The sequence below is a fragment of the Lolium perenne genome, chromosome 7 (assembly GCF_019359855.2).
Source record: "Lolium perenne isolate Kyuss_39 chromosome 7, Kyuss_2.0, whole genome shotgun sequence".
NCBI classification, from domain to species: Eukaryota; Viridiplantae; Streptophyta; class Magnoliopsida; order Poales; family Poaceae; genus Lolium; species Lolium perenne.
In genome coordinates, this window is record NC_067250.2 from 53,071,639 (window position 1) to 53,091,929 (window position 20,291).

The 20,291-nt window shown below is 39.7% G+C and overlaps 2 long non-coding RNA genes across 2 annotated transcripts in view; both read left to right on the forward strand.

The window, feature by feature from the left end:
* Positions 1-13,232, forward strand: part of LOC127317521 (uncharacterized) — a 134,644-nt gene extending 121,412 nt beyond the window's left edge. The window contains exon 10 of the long non-coding RNA XR_011747938.1: positions 12,895-13,232. This is a non-coding gene — a long non-coding RNA (uncharacterized lncRNA). The remainder of the gene's footprint in view (positions 1-12,894) is intronic.
* Positions 13,233-17,761: 4,529 nt separating this feature from the next.
* LOC127317520 (uncharacterized) lies at positions 17,762-19,700 on the forward strand. The gene is made up of 4 exons (XR_007861241.2): positions 17,762-18,052; positions 18,141-18,237; positions 18,403-18,479; positions 19,593-19,700. It is a non-coding gene; the product is annotated as an uncharacterized lncRNA (long non-coding RNA).
* Positions 19,701-20,291: the final 591 nt, after the last annotated feature.

The window sequence follows — 20,291 nt, forward strand, 5'->3', positions numbered from 1 at the left end:
AAGAAAATTGGAAATTTCAATAATTAAAGTTTTAATGGATGAATTTTTTTAATAAAAATTAATTGTAGCAATTTTGGTATTCTTCCGGTGCAACGCATAGGCACTTGACACACGCCATGATGTGACGTGTCACCAATGCTTATGAAAATTAAAAACTTGGGCAGCGACCCCAACTGATTGAAAAAAATATGAGTCTGAGGAAAACTGAAAACTTATCTGTTTTTACATGATCTAAAAAGTAAACGCATTTTTTCGGACTTTCCTTGTACCAAGAATTTATAAATTAAAATTCTCAAAAAAGGAACAAGGGGATCTATATAAGATTATATGCTATGAATAACCAAAGATAATCCTTTTCGCAACAATTATTTATTGTTTGTTGGCCGTTGCAACGCACGGGTATTGTCCTAGTACATGTTATAAGTTGAAAGCAACCGCTGAAACTTAATCTTCTTTTGTGTTGCTTCAATACCTTTACTTTGAATTATTGCTTTATGAGTTAACTTTTATGCAAGACTTATTGATGCTTGTCTTGAAGTGCTATTCATGAAAAGTCTTTGCTATATGACTCACTTGTTTACTCATGTCATATACATTGTTTTTATCGCTGCATTCACTACATATGCTTTACAAATAGTATGATCAAGATTATGATGGCATGTCACTCCAGAAATTATCTGTGTTATCGTTTTACCTGCTCGGGACGAGCAGAACTAAGCTTGGGGATGCTGATACGTCTCCGACGTATCGATAATTTCTTATGTTCCATGCCACATTATTGATGTTATCTACATGTTTTATGCACACTTTATGTCATATTTGTGCATTTTCTGGAACTAACCTATTAACAAGATGCCGAAGTGCCAGTTGCTGTTTTCTGCTGTTTTTGGTTTCAGAAATCCTAGTAACGAAATATTCTCGGAATTGGACGAAATCAACGCCCAGGGTCCTATTTTGCCACGAAGCTTCCAGAAGTCCGAAGAGGCGACGAAGAGGGGCCACGAGGGGGCCACACACTAGGGCGGCGCGGCCCCGCCTTGGCCGCGCGGCCCTGTGGTGTGGGGCCCTCGTGCCGCCTCTTGACCTGCCCTTCCGCCTACAAATAGCCTCCGTCGTGAAACCCCCAGTACCGAGAGCCACGAAGAAAACCTTACTGAGACGCCGCCGCCGCCGATCCCATCTCGGGGGGTCCAGGAGATCGCCTCCGGCACCCTGCCGGAGAGGGGATTCATCTCCCGGAGGACTCTACGCCGCCATGGTCGCCTCCGGAGTGATGTGTGAGTAGTCTACCCCTGGACTATGGGTCCATAGCAGTAGCTAGATGGTTGTCTTCTCCCCATTGTGCTATCATTGTCGGATCTTGTGAGCTGCCTAACATGATCAAGATCATCTATCTGTAATTCTATATGTTGCGTTTGTTGGGATCCGATGAATAGAGAATACTTGTTATGTTGATTATCAAAGTTATATCTATGTGTTGTTTATGATCTTGCATGCTCTCCGTTACTAGTAGATGCTCTGGCCAAGTAGATGCTTGTAACTCCAAGAGGGAGTATTTATGCTCGATAGTGGGTTCATGCTGCATTGACACTGGGACAAGGATGTAAAAGTTCTAAGGTTGTGTTGTCTTGTTGCCACTAGGGATAAAACATTGATGCTATGTCTAAGGATGTAGTTGTTGATTACATTACGCACCATACTTAATGCAATTGTCTCTGTTGCTTTGCAACTTAATACTGGAGGGGGTTCGGATGATAACCTGAAGGTGGACTTTTTAGGCATAGATGCAGTTGGATGGCGGTCTATGTACTTTGTCGTAATGCCCAATTAAATCTCACTATACTCATCATGATATGTATGTGCATGGTCATGCCCTCTTTATTTGTCAATTGCCCAACTGTAATTTGTTCACCCAACATGCTGTTTATCTTATGGGAGAGACACCTCTAGTGAACTGTGGACCCCGGTCCAATTCTCTATACTGAAATACAATCTACTGCAATACTTGTTCTACTGTTTTCTGCAAACAATCATCTTCCACACAATACGGTTAATCCTTTGTTACAGCAAGCCGGTGAGATTGACAACCTCATTGTTTCGTTGGGGCAAAGTACTTTGGTTGTGTTGTGCAGGTTCCACGTTGGCGCCGGAATCTCTGGTGTTGCGCCGCACTACATCCCGCCGCCATCAACCTTCAACGTGCTTCTTGACTCCTACTGGTTCGATTAAACCTTGGTTTCTTACCGAGGGAAACTTGCCGCTGTGCGCATCACACCTTCCTCTTGGGGTTCCCAACGGACGTGTCAACCACACGCATCAGTCATATTCCACGAAGAGTTCCGTAGCCGCCGCCATCGCGAAGACAAGTTTCGGGGGATAGAATCTCTGTTCCGGCACGCCGCCGGGACGGGGAATTGCCCCCGGAGTCATCTCCATCGACACCACCGCCATCTTCATCGCCGTTGCTGTCTCCCATGATGAGGAGGGAGTAGTTCTCCCCCGAGGCTGAGGGCTCTACCGGTAGCTATGTGGTTCATCTCTCTCTCCCATGGTGTGATCTTTATGTGATCATGAGCTTTGTATCACTATTAATCTATGTGCTACTCTAGTGATGTTATTAAAGTAGTCTATTCCTCCTCCATGATGTAAAGTGGACAGTGTGTGCATCATGTAGTACTTGGCGTAGGTTATGATTGTAATCTCTTGTAGATTATGAAGTTAACTATTACTATGATAGTATTGATGTGATCTATTCCCCCTTTCATAGCTATTGTTGACAGTGTGTATGCTATGTTAGTACTCGGTCTAAATTGCAACGGTCTATTATGCACTCTAGAGGTTACTTTAATATGAACTCCGGATTCACTCTCCACGGTGTGACGGTGACAGTGTGCGCATCGTGTGTGATTCCTTTATGAAGTTGTGGAGCTTGTTTACTCCGGCTTGAGGGTGCTCTTGTAGCCCTACACAATGAATGGTGTTTGTTATCCAACAAGAGAGTGTTTAAGAGTAGCATTTATTTATTCAGTTATGTGATCATTGTTGAGAGTGTCCACTAGTGAAAGTATGATCCCTAGGCCTTGTTTCTAAGCATTGAAACACCGTTTCCATCAAGTTCTGCTACATGTTCGCTTGCTGCCATTTTTATTTCAGATTGCAATTACTACTTATAATCATCCATATTACTTGTATTTCACTATCTCTTCGCCGAACTAGTGCACCTATACATCTGACAAGTGTATTAGGTGTGTTGGGGACACAAGAGACTTCTTGTATCTTAATTGCAGGGTTGCTTGAGAGGGATATCTTTGACCTCTACCTCCCTGATCGAGTTCGATAAACCTTGGGTGATCCACTTAAGGGAAACTTGCTGCTGTTCTACAAACCTCTGCTCTTGGAGGCCCAACACTGTCTACAGGAATAGAAGCGTGCGTAGACATCAAGCTATTTTCTGGCGCCGTTGCCGGGGAGGTAAGGTAAAAGGTATTCACATCCTCCGACTATTAAGCTATTTCCTAGCACTGTTGCCGGTGTGTTAGTGCTCGAAGCTATTTCCTTTAGATCCTGCAATTATATCTTTTTGTTTCTTGTTTTTATTTTCACTAGTTAGGATTAATGGAAAACAACAAAAAAAATAGAGATCTTTATGAACTTTATATTGAATTAGGACATGATGTGTTTGAAGAGAGAATTAAAAAACCCATGGAACTTTGTTTGCAAAATAGTTGTAGCAATGTTATTAGCATGAACTCTTTGAATACTATTATTGCTAATGCTATGGAAGAATTTAAGCTTGGGGAAGCTGGTTGTGATATTTTTAGTCCCCCAAATTTTGAGGAGAAAATTTTCTTTGATGATACTTTGCCTCCCATTTATGATGATTATAATGATAGTGGTATTTTGGTACCACCTACTATGGAGGATAAATTTTATTATGATTATACCATGCCTGCAATTTATGATAATTACATTGATGGTTGTGATAGTTTTACTCCCACTATTACTAATAAAATTGATTATTCTTATGTGGAGAGTAATGATACTTTTATGCATGTGAATAAGAATGCTTTATGTGATAGTTATATTGTTGAGTTTGTTCATGATGCTACTAAAAGTTATTATGAGAGAGGGAAACATGGTTATATGCATCTTAATAATATTAAGTTACCCCTCTTTATGTTGAAATCTTGAAGTTGCGCTTGTGTTGCCTTTCTATGCTTGTTGCATTATGCTTACATGACTTGTTTATTTACAAGATTCCTTTTCATAGGAAGTGGGTTAGACTTAAAAGTGTTTCTTATTTGTTTTTGATGCTCTCTTTTGCTTCAACTCTTATTTTTTGCGAGAGCATCATTAAAATTACTGAGCCCATCTTAATGGCTATAAAGAAAACACTTCTTGGGAGATAACCCATGTTTTTATTTTGCTACTATTTTGTTGTGTCTTGGAAGTTGTTATTACTGTAGCAACCTCTCCTTATCATGTTGTTGTGCCAAGTAAAGTCTTTGATAGTAAAGTTGATACTAGATTTGGATTCCTGCGCAGAAACAGATTTTTACCTGTCACGAATTTGAGTAGATCTCTCTGTAGGAAACTCGTAAAATGCTGAAAAAATTCATGCGTGATCCTCAGATACGTACGTAACTTTCATTAAATTTGAGCTTTTTCATCTGAGCCTGTTAAGTGCCTCGAAAAATTTCATCTTTACGGACTGTTCTATTTTGACAGATTCTGCCTTTTATTTCGCATTGCCTCTTTTACTGTGTTGAGTGGATTTCTTTGTTCCATTAACTTTCAGTAGCCTTGGGTAATGTCCAGAAGTGTTAAGAATGATTGTGTTCTCTCTTAACATGTGAATTTTTGATTATGCACTAACCCTCTAATGAGATTGTTTTGAGTCTGGTGTGGAGGAAGTTTTCAAGGGTCAAGAGAGGAGGATGATATGATATGATCAAGAAGAGTGAAAAGTCTAAGCTTGGGGATGCCCCCGTGGTTCATCCCTGCATATTTCAAGAAGACTCAAGCGTCTAAGCTTGGGGATGCCCAAGGCATCCCCTTCTTCATCAACAACTTATCAGGTCACCTCTAGTGAAACTATATTTTTATTCCGTCACATCTTATGTGCTTTACTTGGAGCGTCTGTGCTTTTATTTTCGTTTTGTTATTTTCATTCTCTGAATAAATCGGATCCTATCATGCTTGTGTGGGAGAGAGACACGCTCCGCTTTTTCATATGAACACTAGTGTTCTTCTCTTTTACTTTTAATGTTCAATGGCGAAAGTTGATCGCTTTACTTATTGCTATTTGGTTGGAAACAGAAAATGCTTCATGTGGTAATTGGTATATTGTTTTGAATAATTTGATACTTGGCAATTTTTTTGAGCTCTCAAGTAGATCATGTTTAAGCTCTTGCATCATGTAGTTTAAATCTATTAGTGGAGAACTACCGTAGAGCTTGTTGAAATTTGGATTGCATTATTGGTCTCTCTAAGGTCTAGATATTTTCTGGTAAAAGTGTTTGAACAACAAGGAAGACAGTGTAGAGTCTTATAATGCTTGCAATATGTTCTTATGTAAGTTTTGTTGTACCGGTTCATACTTGTGTTTGCTTCAAACAACCTTGCTAGCCAAAGCCTTGTACTGAGAGGGAATGCTTCTCGTGCATCCAAAACCTTGAGCCAAAACTCATGCCATTTGTGTCCACCATAACTACCTACTATGTGGTATTTTTTCTGCCATTCCAAAGTAAATTGCTTGCGTGCTACCTTTAAAATTTCATTCCTTGTCTTTGCAATACATAGCTCATGGGAAAGTAGCCTAAAAACTATTGTGGTAATGAATATGTCGCTTATGTATCTTAGTTCTTATAAGTTGCTTGTTGAGAGGTAACCATGTTTCTGGGGACGCCATCAACTTGTTACACCTTTGTTGAGTATCATGTGAGTTGCTATGCATGTTCGTCTTGTCTGAAGTAAGGGAGATTTCTCATGATTAAATGGTTTGAGTATGCATATTGTTAGAGAAGAACATTGGGCCGCCAACCAAAGCCATGTATCATGGTGGAAGTTTCAGCTTGGACACTAATCCTCAGAATCTCTTATGAGAATATTATTTGTTGTTGAATGCTTAAAGCATTAAAAAGAGGAGTCCATTATTTGTTTTCTATGTTGTCCCGGTATGGATGTCCTCAAGTTGAGATCTATCAAAATCGAGAAATCAAATGCGATTTATCTCCTTGGACCTTTGTACAGGTGGCATAGAGGTACCCCTTTGTGACACTTGGTTGAAACATATGTAATGCAATGATAATCCATGGAAGTCCGAGCTAATTAGGACAAGGTGCGGGCACTATTGGTATTCGATGCATGAGGCTTGCAACTTATAGGAGGTTTTATACATAACACATATGAATTATTACTATCGTTTACACAATTGTTTCCATGTTTTCAAAATAAAAAGCTCTAGCACATAAGTAATCTCTGCTTCCCTCTGCGAAGGGCCTTTCTTTTACTTTATGTTGAGTCAGTTTACCTACTTCTTTCCATCTTAGAAGCAAACACTTGTGTCAACTGTGTGCATTGATTCTTACATACTTGCTTATTTGCATTCATCATATTACTTTGTGTTGACAATTATCCATGAGATATACATGTTGAAAGTTGAAAGCAACTGCTGAAACTTAAATCTTCCTTTGTGTTGCTTCAAAACCTTCTATTAAGAATCTATTGCTTTATGAGTTAACTCTTATGCAAGACTTATTGATGCTTGTCTTGAAAGTACTATTCATGAGAAGTCTTTGCTATATGATTCAGTTGTTTAATCATCATCTTTACCATTGCTTTGAATCACTTCATTCATATCATATGCTTTACAATAATATTGATCAAGATTATGATAGTAGCATGTCACTTCAGAAATTATCCTTGTCATCGTTTACCTACTCGAGGGCGAGTAGGAACTAAGCTTGGGGATGCTTGATACGTCTCCAACGTATCTACAATTTCTGATGTTCCATGCTAGTTTTATGATAATACCTACATGTTTTGTTCATACTTTATATCATTTTTATGCATTTTCTAGGACTAACCTATTAACAAGATGTCGAAGCGCCAGTTCCTGTTTTCTGCTGTTTTTGGTTTCAGAAATCCTACACATGAAACATTCTCGGAATTGGACGAAACAAAAGCCAAACTTCCTATTTTCCACGGAGGGTTTGTAACACCCCAACTTTTGCAACCTTGATTAATTGTCCTTATTGCAAAAATTAGGGGGAACAAAAACTTTTTTCTATAGACTAATTAGATGAATTGCCTTGATCTGTTTGTTATGATGAATTGCCTTGATCTGTTGGTAGATGTATTGTCTTGATTTCTTGTTGAGTTTTGTCTTGAGCCACCTCTTAGAACAACACCTCTAGTGGTAAAACAAACAACTCACCTAATAAAACACATGTGTGTCCTAGGAAAAGTTGTTTTCCCTTTTACTACATCAAACTTTTCCCCTGATGGCAACCTGAGTGTGCCTTCTTGATTTTTCTCCTTGTGGTACAAGATAGCTCAATCATCCTTAATTCAAAACTTGGGATCGTCTACCCCTCATCACATCCCTCTCTTATACCACTCATCATTGTTGGTTTTGAAGCCATGTCGACCATCTGTGTTGACAGGCTTAAAATGTCCAGACTTTGACAGTTGATCTCTAAGCAACCACCACTGTTATTGGTGATCTAAGTGCATGGATCCCATCCATGCAACACCCTCTTCAAACTCCACGTCCTGCATGTCTCAGTCAATTCTTGCAACTCATATATTCAACTTGATCTGGTATCCTATCACATGTTCCAGCACCAGATCACTTCTTCCTCTTTTACCTTTTGTTTTCATCCAAGTTTATCTTCACAAAACCAAGAGTGGGAATGATGGATACATTTTGTAGCCATAATCTACCCTTGAGAACACTTCTCCCTAAATTAGTTTTCTCTCTCAAAATTCTATTGTTTTTCCTTCTCTAGTTTTGATCACAAAACTACTTCTAGTTTTACTAAACTTTCAAGATATTTCTACAAGGAAAACAAGGAACTGAAATGGGTTTTGTTTTCTCATCTCATTTCTACCTAATGCTGATTTCTGAAACATTACTTTCTATTTTGTTTTTTTTAACAAAAGGCTTGTTTATGGTACTTATACCATTTCTTGTTTCCCTCTTGCTTATTTTTACATTTGAGAAAAACTCTACTTTACTTGGGAAAGTAAGTAGAATATTTTGAACTCCTATGTTCCAACTAGTTTTATCTCAACACTCTCAAATTTCATTCCCCTTGAGTTCATTCCCAATTGTCCCTAGACAATTGAGGTGTTCCAAATACTTTTCAAATAAGTTCTATTTCAAATGACAACTCTTGCACATCTTGTGTACATCTCTGATCTACCCCATAATGTTCCTTCATCCTCCAATTCTTGATCAAATGGATGATCATTTGATACTTTCAAACCACTCCCAATTGACCTCTCATTTGTAGAGCAACTTATATTTCATCATACCCATCTCAATCATCTATTCTTTTCCATCACCACCTTGACCTCATGAATTGATGATTTGTGTCACCATATTCATCATTGTTATTGCATCATTATTTCCATCACTATCCTTCTAAACCTTAGGCTCTTTATCAATTGAAGAAACCTATTTTCTTTGCATAACACAAGTGGTGTCGTGTGTCTTGCATAGGCACTTGAGCATCATGTGTCTCATCTTGTTTGGGTAGTCAAGTCTCAAAAACTTGTGGCGGCCATCTCCAAAATAGCTTGCACTTGAAAACTTGTACACCACCATCACCATCACACTTCTCCTACATCTGTAGCTCCTTTATATTTTCTTACACATCATTTAAGCCACCATCTTGGCAAGAAATAATGAGGCTCCACTATACTCAACATGCATGTTGGAAACTCCCTTTGATGATTCATTTTAGAGTGGCACATGAAGGAGCCGGCCATGACAAGAATTTCGGCCAGCCATTGTGCTTCTCACTTTCTTCCTCCACAAGCCTTGCCTCCCACCTAACCCAATCAATAAATGGGCAGCCACCCACCTTGGCCAATCAAAAAAGGAGGCAGCCACCCCTCTCCCTCTATAAAAGGGACTTGGCCGGCCACCACCTCCACCTTTGGCCCTCATTTTTTCTTCTCTCCACTCTCTCACACTCTTCTCCTCCACCTCCCCACGAGCTGCTGCTCCTCCCAAGCTCCATGGCCGGCCATGGCCATGGAAATCCACCTAGATGAAGCTCCCCTCCTCCCTCAAGCTCCTCCTCACCATGAGAGCATCCCTCTCACTCTCTTCTCCCCTAACTTTGATGAATCCAGCTCCCTTCCTCCTTTCTCCTCTCACTAGATTGGATCTTGATGCAGGTGCATGTTGGTCCAAGCATGGAGAAGGTTGAGCAATCTTCAGATCTGAAGTTCTTGAGCAAAGTTCGTCCAAAATCTTGCTGTAATTTCTGTATCTTGCTGTTTCAGATTCTGATACGAACTTGTAAAATCCGCCAAATCTTGTGTGCAGATCCAAATCGAGTGATTCAAAGTTCCACAGATAGGTACTGAAAATATCTACAACTTGGCGTTGGTCTCATCCTCAAATTCGTTACGGATTTTTCATGGTAAATAAAGTTCTGAAAACATGCAGAATCACTGTTTGTTAGATTTCTCCCGTTTTACCAAACCTTTTTGAGCAAACTAAACTGTGGGTGAAAGCCCTCTCCAATACCTTCATTTTGGCGGTGGTTTCAGTTCGATTGACCTCTTGAAACTGAAATGGCTCACAGATCAAGATCTGATCAAATCTGACTTTGTCGAATTAAACCAGGAGCTTGGAGACAAATTTTTGAATGAAACCAACTGGGTAAGAACCACCTATTCAATACCTTTCAGATGCAGCAGACCTCATATTTTTATGATTTATGTATGATTTTTATATGAATTAAACTTGTTCTGTATGTTCTGCAGACATGGCTGTTAGCTTTTAATTCATCAAAAATCCATTTTTGAACCTAATTGAGTGATTCCACTTCTGTAGGATTACTGAATGTTTTCTTAAGCACCTCAAACAAGTTTCAAAACTTTATCTGTTCTGTAACTCCAGAGAGAAAGAAAATGGTACAGACATGCAGTAAATTTGTAAATCCATTTGTGAGAGTTTCAGAAATAATTTGAACCCAAATCCAATTGTGTATGCATCTCTGTTAAATTACCTTTCAAATGCAAGTGGCCTCATATTTTTAGGATTTTTCTACGATTTATGGCTTACAGATCTTGTTTTCTGGACAGTCAGATTCAAAGAAATTCCTAAAATTGTAGGTTTAATATTTTTGGGTGATTCTAATTGGGTTAGTCTTGTATTAGTACTGGCTATATAGGAAAAATATTATTAGTCTCTGTTCATACATATTTGTTACTGTTAGTAATGTTTATATGTGACATGCATTGTTGAAGCAAAACTTTTCGGTTTATTTAAAACCCTTGACCAACTCTTTTTAGTAGAGATGGGCAACCCTTGTTTTATGCTTGCAAAATAAAACCTCTGCAACCTAACATTAGCTCTTTTGTTTTGTTTAAGTTTTCAAATGATGTGGTATATGGTTTGCTTCCTATTTTTGTATAGTGATTAAGTGAGCAAATTAAATTAGGAAAACTGTTTTCTACTTTTCCAAAAGTGTTTGAAAATGTTTTGTGAAAGTATTTGATGTCAAACTAATGCTCTTGTCCTCTTTATGATGTTATCTACCAGGGGTACTTAGCTTGTGCCATGGTGATACCGAGAGAGGCAATTGCTAAGTTGTGATACTCTCATACCTTTACTAGGTAAATAAAATGGGTTCTCTTTAAGTTGTTTGTGGTATCTATAAGTCCTTTGTATGGTAGATCTTTATGGAATGGTTAAATTATGGTTGTTGTATGCTTGTTATGTTTGGAGCAATGTGATTGATTGTGTTCCTTTTATATTTTCCGGTGATAGATGCGAACAATTCCGGAGAAGAAGAAGTGGAATCGGACGAGGATTTTATTTATATATGTTGTTGGGATTCTTATATTGATGAAGTTGAAGAAGTACAGGGACAAATAAGCCAAGGCAAGCCATCTTTTGATCTCCGACTTGGTGTCTAGTTGGATGTCATTTGTTGATGTCCAAAGCACCTTGAATTCTATGTGTGTTATTCTCTCTATTTATGTCATCTATGTGTGTTTCCAAGTGGGGTACTCCCTAGTGGTGATACTCCACCATTGTCCTTGTGTTATGGGATGCATGATATTATGGTCGTGCTATTCCACTTGGTTATCTTGTAAGCTCAACTTGAGCATCTTCCCTCTCAAGATAGTAACTTACACCACACTCACCACTTTTGTAATTTAGAGGTATCAATGTCATGATCTTGGTGTATTCTCAACTTGAGAGGAGTATGCCGTGTACCCATTGGAGAGTATGTTGGATAGTGATACTCCACTATCTAAGTTGTACTTTTAGCACCACAAATCTGAAAGTATAATCCTCTTTGTGTTGGCATCATACATGCTTATCTTAAGCGAGTATGATCCACCCATTACTCCTTTATATCTTCTATGGCAAGATGACTCTCATCTCGGCCATAGTGCAATTCTAGTTCAACTCATGAAACTATAGGTTGGGAACCCCTCAAGGCTTACCTTGTTGTAAATGTTTTATGAAAACCTTGGGTGAGTTAACCCAAGTGTATGGTTTAAGAAAGCAAAGGATCTTGATAAGGATGTTTGGGAAAGTGGTGTATGGCTGTTTGTTGAACAACCAAGGTGTTGTGAGAAAAATGGTTTTAAAAAGGAGCACTGCGTATAAGTGTACACCAGCCCAACTTTTATCGCGCAACCACACTACCCTGGTGTGGGACGGGGCTTAGCCCGTAGTTTGTTGAAGCTGGCAGGAGCACCCTTCACAACTCTCTAGGGAGGGTCATGACGACCTCCGACGCTGGGTTGCGCTCTGGAGGAGGCAATACACTGTCTAGACCGATAGCCGGACGATTACTGAGGGTCTTCCGTCGTGGCGCCGGAGATACGCTCAAAAGGAGGTATGTTGCCGGGGTGCTGGGAAGGGGTAAGCCCGCAGGGAAGGACTCGTGCCAGTGGAGATGGGCGAAAGGTTATGTCCGGGTATCCGTCGTGGCATATGTTGTTATGCAGGGATGATGCCCACACGATAGGTATCCGGATAGTTGTGGGGAAAGTGTGCAAACTCTGCAGAGTCAAATCTATTCGAATAGCCGCGTTCGCGGTCATGGACGGGTTGCAAAGGTCTACCTTTACCGGGGCTTGAGTTTTGTTTTGATAAATGCTTTGCAAAGAAAGTGTTGTGTTGGATGTACCGGAAGGGTACGGAAAGTGGGCGTGTGTTGACCATATGGAGATGGTCGTGGGAAAAATTGAGACCAAGTGGGGAACTCTTTCCTAGTGTTTCATGTAGAGGAACTCTTCTTTAACAAAGATATAGAGATGTCATAGGACTTCCCTAGTATCCCCATCACCTGAGATGGCGGTATGCTAACTCTTCTTCAATAAAGATATAGATATGCCATAGCTATCTTTTGAAGTATCTTCTTCAATAAAGATATAGAGGTGTCATAGTATCACTTTAGTGTCTCCATCAATTGCGATGTCGGGATGCTATATCCACAAGAGAAACTGATTCTCTTTCACATGCTATATCCACAAGAGAAACTGATTCTCTTTCACATGCTATATCCACAAGAGAAACTATTCTTCCTCTCTTGTCTCTTTTAGTTAGCTCTGTTAGCATCTTTCTTGATGGTTTGCGAGTACAATTCCAAATGTACTCACGGCTTTGTCCCTGGCTATTTACTTGGCCAGACTTGGAGGAACACGACGGATGAAGAAGGAGTTGGCGACGTCTATGCGAGCTAGGAACGTCTTCCCAGTCAGTTGCCTGTAGGGTTATGGCAGATGACTTGGGTACTGCGCTGCTGAAGTGATGATGCTACTCTGATGTTTAGTTAGGCCCTCCGAGGCTGTTATGTAAGTATTGGTCATGCGACCATGTTGTAATTTTCTTATTCCGCTCTGTAATGGATGGTGTAATTTGATATCAGTTCGGTTATGTGTTCACGACACACTGATCATGGGATCGTGAACTGTATACATAACAGGGTATTTCGGACCGTTAGTCCGGGGTCCCCACAGAGCTGGTATCAGAGCCATCCTGACTGTAGGAGACCTTAGTTAGCATGGACGTTAGTTAGGAAACAAGTACTTGGGAAAAACTATTTATGAAACAAATTGTTTCTTTAGTCAGAAGTATAGCTTCTACTCCTCTTATTTATTCAAAGCTTCTAAATTCTTATCTCTCCGTTTTATAAAAATGTTTGAAAGTTCTTACTCTATTGTCTCATCCATTTCAAACCTACATATTGGACGATGTCCCCAACTCAGACCGAAGACTCAAACTCGAAGATGGCTCAATCCCTCAGGAAGACTCCCGTATCTCCAACGACAACAATAGAAGATCGGACGCCGATTTAGTCCTGCACATAAAGGGATAATAAGATCATGCCGTTGGTTGTCACCAAAGTCTGTCAAGGAGCTGACCTTCTTCCTCCATGGACTCGCACTTTTTGCAGTCGTCAGGGATCAAGTCCTCAGTTTCTTGACTAGTAATTTTTAGGCCAGCCACGAGAAGATATCGACTTCGGGAGCACCTCAACAGCTACCTCTATGAAGACCTCATGTTTCCGGGATGTCGAGACAAGAAGTTCTACACAGTTTTCTCCTCTGCCTCAACATCAATGACTCAACACCCGGCCCCTTCACTACCAATTGCTACAAGGATCCCAACTTGAAGCTGATGCCGACAATGTGAAGACATCAACATATGTGACCAGCCCCTAAACCTATAGGATGGATAGGACAAACTCAATCGCTTTGATTGAGATAAACCCGCGCATTAGGAATTTCTGGGTACTTAGAGTACCATGTCTGGTTTGATGATTGCTTGTAGATTCCCTAGTGTGCTGCCTTGAGTGTTTGTATCTGTTTGCTGTGTGCATGTATGTCTTGCTATTTAGACGTTCCCGCCCTTTTTAATTGTTTGAAATTTGTGAAACAGAAATTAAAAATGGAAATCTGCCAGTGTACTGTTTTGCTAATAAAATTAGTTTGGTAGCTCCGATTGATGTGATACCAATTGTACTAGAACCAGTATGAAATTATCTTTCAGACGCCACTGACCTTGTATTTTTAGGATTTTTGTGCGATTTTTAATAAATAAAACTTGATCACTGTTTCTGGTTAGTATTTTGAGTCTCAAAAATTGAAAAATAAATATTTTTGAACGATTCCAATTGTGTTGATCTTGTTTTGTTACTGTGCATCTAGGAAAAATACCAATAGCCTCTGTTTGTGGTATTTTGTCTCTGGTTATGATTGTTTGGGTGTCACATGCTATGATAGGATTAAAGTTGCCTCGCCGATGTATTGCTAACTGCTAGTTAGTTGGGTAGATTAACGAAAGACTCTAACTCTAAACCCGTTAGCAGTTGTTTTTCAACCATTAGGGAAACTAACTCAGACCCCTATCTACACCAGCAAAGCAAAAGCCAATACCTTCAAGATCCGCTGAAGCATCTCCACTTCATCAAGAAAGCAGAAGCCCCTACCTTCAAGAGTGATTTCACCTCGGCGAGAAGACATACTAATTTGGTCTAACCTTAGAGTATAATCGCGCTAACCTCGAGGATATCTTTTTGGAACCCCCCCTAACACACCGTCTAACTAGATGAGGGAACAATAGCGTCAAAGTCAAGCTACATCACCTTGTTCATCTGGTCCTCATCAAGTGAAGCTCCTGAAGATACCTCAAGAACTCAAGACCAGGTGCAACTTACCCGCTCACCAACTGTTGTAAGTCAGCACCAACCCGCAAGCTGAAGATTGTCTTCGACGCCCTCTGTTGCGGCTTCATATGGATACCAACCAGGCCTTTCTTCAACTTACTAACTCACCGCGCGTCCTCTATGGTTTAGTTAACACCGTGAGTGCCTCTTGAAGTTGTGGTCTGCACGTCGCCCCCGAAGACTCTTCAACTGAACAAGGAAGATCGACGACTTCTTCAGAAGCCCCCGACAGGACCGCAAGGCAGAAGCTCTAAGTTTTTTCGAAAGCCCGATGAAAAATTTTAAGGGTGGAAGACTTCGTCTTCCACTAAAAGTTGGGGCTAACCCTAACATTTTAAACCTTTCTAACCCACCGTTGGAAACGTAGGATGCACTAACCCCTCTTGAAGCCGTGGACTACACAACGCCCTCTGAAGATGTTTTCAACTCAAGACAGGAGATCGTTGACTTCTACAAGAAACGCTCGACAAGACTCCGTGGCCGAAGCTTAGAGTTTACAAAGCCCGTTGAACAATTTTAAGGGTGGAAGACTTTGTCTTCCACTAAAACTTAAAGCTAACTCTAAAAGTTTTCAACCCTGCTCAAGCACCATTGGGTGCACTAACTCTCCTAAAACTCATGAACCCCGCTAGGATCATTAAGAAGCTACAGATCCAACATCTGCAAAGCGTAGTCAACCTCTTCATGAAGCTCGCCATCGACAGGAATCTATCAAGTCTGATGGAAGATGAAGCAACGACCTTCTCTACAACGGCACATCGATAGAAGAATGGAGACTAACTTGAGTTAAGCTTTACAACCCCTCTAGTTCTACACTCAGGAATCTCGGGACGAGATTATTTTAAGGGTGGAAGATCTGTAACACCCCAACTTTTGCAACCTTGATTAATTGTCCTTATTGCAAAAATTAGGGGGAACAAAAACTTTTTTCTATAGACTAATTAGATGAATTGCCTTGATCTGTTTGTTATGATGAACTGCCTTGATCTGTTGGTAGATGTATTGTCTTGATTTCTTGTTGAGTTTTGTCTTGAGCCACCTCTTAGAACAACACCTCTAGTGGTAAAACAAACAACTCACCTAATAAAACACATGTGTGTCCTAGGAAAAGTTGTTTTCCCTTTTACTACATCAAACTTTTCCCCTGATGGCAACCTGAGTGTGCCTTCTTGATTTTTCTCCTTGTGGTACAAGATAGCTCAATCATCCTTAATTCAAAACTTGGGATCGTCTACCCTCATCACATCCCTCTCTTATACCACTCATCATTGTTGGTTTTGAGGCCATGTCGACCATCTGTGTTGACAAGCTTAAAATGTCCAGACTTTGGCAATTGATCTCTAAGCAACCACCACTGTTATTGGTGATCTCAGTGCATGGATCCCATCCATGCAACACCCTCTTCAACCTCCACGTCCTGCATGTCTCAGTAAATTCTTGCAACTCATATATTCAACTTGATCTGGTATCCTATCACATGTTCCAGCACCAGATCACTTCTTCCTCTTTTACCTTTTGTTTTCATCCAAGTTAATCTTCACAAAACCAAGAGTGGGAATGATGGATACATTTTGTAGCCATAATCTACCCTTGAGAACACTTCTCCCTAAATTAGTTTTCTCTCTCAAAATCCTATTGTTTTTCCTTCTCTAGTTTTGATCACAAAACTACTTCTAGTTTTACTAAACTTTCAAGATATTTCTACAAGGAAAACAAGGAACTGAAATGGGTTTTGTTTTCTCATCTCATTTCTACCTAATGCTGATTTCTGAAACATTACTTTCTATTTTGTTTTTTTTTTTAACAAAAGGCTTGTTTATGGTACTTATACCATTTCTTGTTTCCCTCTTGCTTATTTTTACATTTGAGAAAAACTCTACTTTACTTGGGAAAGTAAGTAGAATATTTTGAACTCCTATGTTCCAACTAGTTTTATCTCAACACTCTCAAATTTCATTCCCCTTGAGTTCATTCCCAATTGTCCCTAGACAATTGAGGTGTTCCAAATACTTTTCAAATAAGTTCTATTTCAAATGACAACTCTTGCACATCTTGTGTACATCTCTGATCTACCCCATAATGTTCCTTCATCCTCCAATTCTTGATCAAATGGATGATCATTTGATACTTTCAAACCACTCCCAATTGACCTCTCATTTGTAGAGCAACTTATATTTCATCATACCCATCTCAATCATCTATTCTTTTCCATCACCACCTTGACCTCATGAATTGATGATTTGTGTCACCATATTCATCATTGTTATTGCATCATTATTTCCATCACTATCCTTCTAAACCTTAGGCTCTTTATCAATTGAAGAAACCTATTTTCTTTGCATAACACAAGTGGTGTCGTGTGTCTTGCATAGGCACTTGAGCATCATGTGTCTCATCTTGTTTGGGTAGTCAAGTCTCAAAAACTTGTGGCGGCCATCTCCAAAATAGCTTGCACTTGAAAACTTGTACACCACCATCACCATCACACTTCTCCTACATCTCTAGCTCCTTTATATTTTCTTACACATCATTTAAGCCACCATCTTGGCAAGAAATAATGAGGCTCCACTATACTCAACATGCATGTTGGAAACTCCCTTTGATGATTCATTTTAGAGTGGCACATGAAGGAGCCGGCCATGACAAGAATTTCGGCCAGCCATTGTGCTTCTCACTTTCTTCCTCCACAAGCCTTGCCTCCCACCTAACCCAATCAATAAATGGGCAGCCACCCACCTTGGCCAATCAAAAAAGGAGGCAGCCACCCCTCTCCCTCTATAAAAGGGACTTGGCCGGCCACCACCTCCACCTTTGGCCCTCATTTTTTCTTCTCTCCACTCTCTCACACTCTTCTCCTCCACCTCCCCACGAGCTGCTGCTCCTCCCAAGCTCCATGGCCGGCCATGGCCATGGAAATCCACCTAGATGAAGCTCCCCTCCTCCCTCAAGCTCCTCCTCACCATGAGAGCATCCCTCTCACTCTCTTCTCCCCTAACCTTTGATGAATCCAGCTCCCTTCCTCCTTTCTCCTCTCACTAGATTGGATCTTGATGCAGGTGCATGTTGGTCCAAGCATGGAGAAGGTTGAGCAATCTTCAGATCTGAAGTTCTTGAGCAAAGTTCGTCCAAAATCTTGCTGTAATTTCTGTATCTTGTTGTTTCTGATTCTGATACGAAATTGTAAAATCCGCCAAATCTTGTGTGCAGATCCAAATCGAGTGATTCAAAGTTCCACAGATAGGTATTGAAAATATCTACAACTTGGCGTTGGTCTCATCCTCAAATTCGTTACGGATTTTGCATGGTAAATAAAGTTCTGAAAACATGCAGAATCACTGTTTGTTAGATTTCTCCCGTTTTACCAAACCTTTTTGAGCAAACTAAACTGTGGGTGAAATCCCTCTCCAATACCTTCATTTTGGCGGTGGTTTCAGTTCGATTGACCTCGTGAAACTGAAATGGCTCACAGATCAAGATCTGATCAGATCTGACTTTGTCGAATTAAACCAGGAGCTTGGAGACAAATTTTTGAATGAAACCAACTGGGTAAGAACCACCTATTCAATACCTTTCAGATGCAGTAGACCTCATATTTTTATGATTTATGTATGATTTTTTTATGAATTAAACTTGTTCTGTATGTTCTGCAGACATGGCTGTTAGCTTTTAATTCATCAAAAATCCATTTTTGAACCTAATTGAGTGATTCTACTTCTGTAGGATTACTGAATGTTTTCTTAAGCACCTCAAACAAGTTTCAAAACTTTATCTGTTCTGTAACTCCAGAGAGAAAGAAAATGGTACAGACATGCAGTAAATTTGTAAATCCATTTGTGAGAGTTTCAGAAATAATTTGAACCCAAATCCAATTGTGTATGCATCTCTGTTAAATTACCTTTCAAATGAAAGTGGCCTCATATTTTTAGGATTTTTCTACGATTTATGGCTTACAGATCTTGTTTTCTGGACAGTCAGATTCAAAGAAATTCCTAAAATTGTAGGTTTAATATTTTTGGATGATTCTAATTGGGTTAGTCTTGTATTAGTACTGGCTATATAGGAAAAATATTATTAGTCTCTGTTCATACATATTTGTTACTGTTAGTAATGTTTATATGTGACATGCATTGTTGAAGCAAAACTTTTCGGTTTATTTAAAACCCTTGACCAACTTTTTTTAGTAGAGATGGGCAACCCTTGTTTTATGCTTGCAAAATAAAACCTCTGCAACCTAACATTAGCTCTTTTGTTTTGTTTAAGTTTTCAAATGATGTGGTATATGGTTTGCTTCCTATTTTTGTATAGTGATTAAGTGAGCAAATTAAATTAGGAAAACTGTTTTCTACTTTTCCAAAAGTGTTTGGAAATGTTTTGTGAAAGTATTTGATGTCAAACTAATGCTCTTGTCCTCTTTATGATGTTATCTACCAGGGGTACTTAGCTTGTGCCATGGTGATACCGAGAGAGGCAATTGCTAAGTTGTGATACTCTCATACCTTTACTAGGTAAATAAAATGGGTTCTCTTTAAGTTGTTTGTGGTATCTATAAGTCCTTTGTATGGTAGATCTTTATGGAATGGTTAAATTATGGTTGTTGTATGCTTGTTATGTTTGGAGCAATGTGATTGATTGTGTTTCTTTTATATTTTCCGGCGATAGATGCGAACAATTCCGGAGAAGAAGAAGTGGAATCGGACGAGGATTTTATTTATATATGTTGTTGGGATTCTTATATTGATGAAGTTGAAGAAGTACAGGGACAAATAAGCCAAGGCAAGCCATCTTTTGATCTCCGACTTGGTGTCTAGTTGGATGTCATTTGTTGATGTCCAAAGCACCTTGAATTCTATGTGTGTTATTCTCTCTATTTATGTCATCTATGTGTGTTTCCAAGTGGGGTACTCCCTAGTGGTGATACTCCACCATTGTCCTTGTGTTATGGGATGCATGATATTATGGTCGTGCTATTCCACTTGGTTATCTTGTAAGCTCAACTTGAGCATCTTCCCTCTCAAGATAGTAACTTACACCACACTCACCACTTTTGTAATTTAGAGGTATCAATGTCATGATCTTGGTGTATTCTCAACTTGAGAGGAGTATGCCGTGTACCCATTGGAGAGTATGTTGGATAGTGATACTCCACTATCTAAGTTGTACTTTTAGCACCACAAATCTGAAAGTATAATCCTCTTTGTGTTGGCATCATACATGCTTATCTTAAGCGAGTATGATCCACCCATTACTCCTTTATATCTTCTATGGCAAGATGACTCTCATCTCGGCCATAGTGCAATTCTAGTTCAACTCATGAAACTATAGGTTGGGAACCCCTCAAGGCTTACCTTGTTGTAAATG